The sequence below is a fragment of the Triturus cristatus genome, chromosome 3_2, assembly GCF_964204655.1.
Source record: "Triturus cristatus chromosome 3_2, aTriCri1.1, whole genome shotgun sequence".
Taxonomy (NCBI): Eukaryota; Metazoa; Chordata; class Amphibia; order Caudata; family Salamandridae; genus Triturus; species Triturus cristatus.
In genome coordinates this window covers 791,261,704-791,267,136 of record NC_140584.1, presented here as the reverse complement: position 1 = coordinate 791,267,136, position 5,433 = coordinate 791,261,704, and the positions used below count along the sequence as shown (strand labels likewise).

Sequence of the window (5,433 nt, the reverse complement as noted above, 5' to 3'; positions counted from 1 at the left end):
GTGCATCGTACTGTAGCTCTGTGGATCTGCCTGAGATCTGGAAGTTCACCTGTCTGCCTGCTGAGAGGGGAGTAGGAGCACCTTGTCCCACATAAGCTGTCTGCAGAAGGAGAAGCCGATCTACTTAGTCCAGAGAAAGGAATAGTCCAAGAGAAGCAGACTGCTGTGGAAAGGTGCCTGAAGTTGAGAGAACTATGCTGAAGGGTCTTACGGTCTACCTTTATGCCTTAGATAAGTCAACATGAACTGGCACATTGACAGTTTGTCTACTCCATCGACTGTCAGAGGAGAATAGAGGTCTTGAACTGAGTCTGCCTTTGCTGCAACCCAATGACTGTGACCCTGCATGACAGACTAGAGGAAGGAATCCCCCGAGCACAAGTGCGGGATCTACCTGATCTCAGGGTTTTCCCCAGGCGCTGCAGCTTCCATTGGGGGAGAGAAAGAGTTGGGGCTGCCCAAGCAAGCCCCAACAACTGCAAGCATGATTGCTGTTACCATGATGTTGAAGACTGCAAATCCACTCTTGAAGATTTCAAGTTGGCTTCATCTCAGGTAACACAATACCTGTACAAACATTGGAAAAGTGTGGAAGCTGGTCCTGCCTTGCAGTACACTGGAGTGGCAACCGATGGTGAGGCAGGCAGGGCTCCCGTGCTGAATCTTAATAATGAGATCGTGGAAATGAGGAAAGAAGTGAAGAAAATCCGAGTTCTTTCAATCCGCAGCTCACACGGGATCTTGCTAAACTGAAATAAAAAAAGAGCACCAGGAAGATATACTGAAAAGACTAAGACGTGCTCAACGGCTACTGGAAGAAATTCATGCCCTGATGGAAGTAAAGCCAGATGATGTTACCAAAAGAGCTCCTCAGAAGGAAATCAAGTTTGAGAAAGGTTGTAAAATGCCAGGTGGTACTGCTGAGGAGCGTGCACTTGCCACACTGGGAACACATCCACAATTTAAGAAAAAATGTGTGGTATAAAAGCTGCCTTGAAAGCTTTCAAAGAAGAACAACTCATTCCCACCACAGCAGTTCGTCCATCAGTAGATAGTGTTTTCAATCAAGATTTAAAAGAGGTGCAAAGAGATGTAAAGATCGCAGAGCTAGTTGAAAACAAAGCTGCCAAGAGCACACAGGAAGAATCACTCCGTTGCAAAGAAGAAAAAAAAGAGAAATACAAAATAACTATCCTTGAAAGCAGTAGAGAGAGACTGCAAGTATTGAGCCATCTCAGATTAAAGAAACAAATACACTGACTATCCAAAAGAGTACATAGCAAGCGTTTCAAAGGACACTATGTCCATTTTTTTTTAACAAGATTTGCCTACTTCTACAACACATGATACATTTGCTACTCAAAATCAAGGTACGCCTTCTACTACAAAGCAAGATATGACTGCTGCTCCAAAATGTGTCGCTCCTGCTGCTCTTAGATTGCCACGAAAGTGGGTATATGTGCAATTGCGCATCTTCATCAAAGGGTTCATCTGCTTTAAGTATCTCTGATGTTCCAAAACAGGATTTGCCTACTGACCTAAAGAAGGATGTTCCAAAAGAAACTACATCTGTTATTGCAGGAATAGTAGATAGATCAAAGGACTCAATAGTGTGTGTCTGGTGCCACACAAAACAGGACGCATTGCACTTCTAAAGAGGGATTTAGCAGTTACTCAAACAAAGAAGCTACTCTTTGTTCGAAAGGGGAAACACCTAGCTCCCCAAGTCAATGAAGAGACAGGAAAAGCACTGGACTGTGGATCTTCTGATATTGAAGAGTCTGACAAAGAAGAAAGAGAAGACTTTGAAAACAGCACCAAAAAACAATGTCAAAAGCAATCACCTAAACCTGATGGCAGTGATAGCGAGGATGACTTCTTTATTGGTAAAGTGAAACCAGCAAAGAAGAGGAAAGGATGCAAGACCTCTTCCACTACGAAGAACTAGCCGAGGAACCTCCCAAAACTTTAGAAAAGGAGACACCAGCTATACCAGGGACAGTGGTGAGTTCTGGGAGCAAGCCAGCCAAATAATAAAGCCCAAAAACTAGAGTCAGTCAAAGCCAAATCCAAAGTGATAAAACAGCATTCCCGCAAACGAAGCGACAGGTCATGAAGCACTTACTCGATAAGAAGATAACTGTAAAGAAACAAAAATACAAAGCAGAAACTCCACATTTTAAAGTGAGAACACAAAAAGCAAGAACTTCATCAGCCTCTTCACTCATCTTGGGAAGACAGAAAAAACCGCAAAGAACTGCATTGTTTGATCGCCGGTTTCCAGGGGGAAAAAATCTGATTTGATGACTGATAGAATTAATTTATAGACATTACCTTTCTGATTTTAAATTATTCCTTTTACACACAATGAAAATAGGAAAAATCTCATGTTATAATGTGAAATGTCTTGTTTTGTAGAGAACATTGACTGAGAACTTGACTAGCCGGATTTTGGTGAGACTCTATTGAGATGATTGCAACCTACTCAAGAGAGCTACATGGTCAAAGCATACCAATTAACCTACAGATCATAAAACTCAGGAAAGCTGTTCTATTTCACCATAGTGTGGCTGTACATGTGCTTAAATCTACAGCTTCTTTTTGTCCATATAGTAACTCTTGTAGCATCATCGATTACCTTCCCTCTAGTTCTGCAAGTTCCCTTTGTATATTATTGAGTTGGGATGTTATTAAAGTATTTCTCTTTTTCCTCAAACAAATGATGTATCCTGGACATTAACTTATTGTGTCTATTGTTTGAGTACTTCAGTTCTGAGGGTCTACCCCCACACTACCTGCCTGAGATGCCTCTGACTGTTCCCCCTCACTAAACTGAGTCAAAGTGCAGGAGTGGAAAGCTTCAGGACGTTAGAGGCAAAAGACCCCAACTCCCACAGTCTTGGCCTAGTAGCCTCTGCGTGCCCTATGGTCCCCAAATCATGCTTGACAGTGTGCATTTTCACAAAATTAGACCATGGGAGGGATGGATGATGGGAAATGAGAAGATTTCCTGAGGGTCAATGCCCCTAAAAGGTTGGTGAAATAAGTGCTTATTCAGTCATACGTATGTAATTTAGCATTTGCCCCTCTCTTTTTGTTATTGAGATTGCCCAGTGCATCACTAGTACTTTGCAGTGATGCCATATTCGCAGCAAATTGTTTACTATATACAACCTAATGAACACCAATAGCAACTGCTGCGCATGGTTTGACTAGGGCAGAAAATAATCCTGGGCACTAAAATTAAAGCGATACCCGTTAGTGAATTAGATAGCTAAAAAAGTGCCCACGTTACCAAATAGTGACAGTTTTGAGCTTATAAAGACACACTGTATAGGTGTTTTTCAAGGTATGGAAGACTGCATGGATTTGTGTTTTCATCAGTACATGTTTGTTTTAATATTAGGGAAATCAACAGTAATAACCAGCTCACCAAACCATAAAACAGGCCGACTGTCAGACCAGCCCCTTCCCGTGGAAATGTGTGTAATCTGCAATCCCGCAGGTCTGAGTCACATTGGGAATGTTCGGCAAGTTTATGTTACTGCTAGATGAATCGGTGGGTAACTCACGTCATAGGTCTAGCGGCGGCTCCTCCGCTGTGGTGGAGGAGCGCCGCCCCCCTGCTGAGTGCCAGGCAGCTGACAGAAATGGGAAAAATAAAGTGATAAGAAAAATATTTTATTGTCATTTTATTTTTCTTTCTGCTAAAGGCAGCCAAGTCTGGGTGGAATGGGGCCATGACGAGAGCAGAGGTAGGAGTAGTGCACACTGTAAGTGCGCATGACAGTTTGGCCGGCTCTCTTGGGCTATCCAAACCGTCATGTGCACTTTGATCTCTCCCCACCGAGCTGTGTGGTACAGTCGGGTGGGATAGAGGCACAGGCTCCTAGGACCTAAGCGAGCATTAAACAAGCCCTCTCAGGCCTATCACGGTGCTGCTCTTATGAGAGCAGCGCCTTGATTGGCATCTAGGAGCTTGCGCAGTGTGCAGGGACTGGAGCAGAAGAACCTCTAGATGGCAGCCGACAGCGCAGCAGCAGGTAAGTGCTTTAATTTTTTTTTAATATATACCCTCTAACCCCCGCCACACCCTTGCCCCCACCCCACCACTTGCTATTAAAGGCAGCCACTCGAGCACAGGTTTCAAACGTAATCACACTGTTCAAAATGTGAATATGACTTCTTAAAAGGGTGTGTGTGTTGTGTGCCAATCGGTGTTTCAATCTCGGGTCAGAGGGTCAAATCTTAATTAGATAGCTCTGTTGAATAAGGTGCCTACTGTAGTGGCCTATGCGGGGCTAGTATAATTTCCCTACCAATAATAAAACTATAAGATTGTGCAGAATAGGGGGGGATTTAGAGAACACAAGGATAACGCGAAAGTCTTTGAAGAAAGACTAAAGGATCTATTTAAGAACACATCATTACGGTTTAGATTTGCTTTAATTATTTTGTGTCTTAAGTTTGTGACTATCAAAAATGTCTATTTTGACCTATTACTACCCCTCTCTCCCCCCCAAAAAATGTCATACTTGCTACTCAATTTTAACCATAGCTGTGACAGAAAACCTTGTTGAAAAGCTGCCTGTCATTGCGCAGCCCTTTAAAGGTGTGAACGGCAACTATTTCAGGGAGCACTAATGGAGGTTCCAGGAAGCTCATGAAAAGACGAGCCACTTTAGAATGACACTTCTAGATTCTCCATGAATATAAAATATAAGTCACAAAAGCCCATCTCAGCAGCTGTTTTTCCTTCTTTCAGTCATGAGTGACTTAGAATCCTCCCATGTTCTCTTACAAAGCAATGCATGATGTACAATGCTTCTAAATATTCTACACTTTGTGATCTTTTGACATATTGTCAGCTTTTCACAGATTTTTGCATTGAAATTCGTGTTTTTCCCACTTATTCACACACCATAGTGCACCCTTTAATGTAAGCATGAGCTGCAATAATATTTTTAGGTCGCCTGGCCACTCAAAGACATTTACCTTTCCATTACTTAGCCACTCAGAGTGAACTTTCATTCCAGTTTCAGTTTTCTTACAGACAGCAGGGTTTTCGTCAGAAATCGTTCTGTGCTTTGCTCCATTCATTTTCCATTCCCTCCTCACAAGTGCCCCACTCCCTGCTGGTGAGGAATATGCTCATACTATGCTGCTGCTATCACCATGCTTCATAATAGAGGTGGTGCTACTTGAGTGCTGGTTTGTACCTCAAGGTATAGTCAAGGTCTTTCAAATTTTGCAATGACCATTGCCTGATTTGTGAATTTCCAGAACTTTCTTTCAGAGTGTCTTTGAAAACTCCTTGTTTCTCATGGTTTAGCCTTCGATTTGAAATTTACGACAAAGAATAGGAAACCTGCAGGAGACCTGCTGAATTTATCCGGTTGTGATATGTGAATGACTACAGTATAAAACCTTAGC

The 5,433-nt window shown here is 42.6% G+C and overlaps 1 pseudogene; it reads left to right on the top strand.

Moving 5' to 3' along the window:
* Positions 1-330: 330 nt before the first annotated feature.
* Positions 331-2,311, top strand: LOC146858147 (serum response factor-binding protein 1-like; annotated as a pseudogene).
* The last annotated feature ends 3,122 nt before the right edge of the window (positions 2,312-5,433 follow it).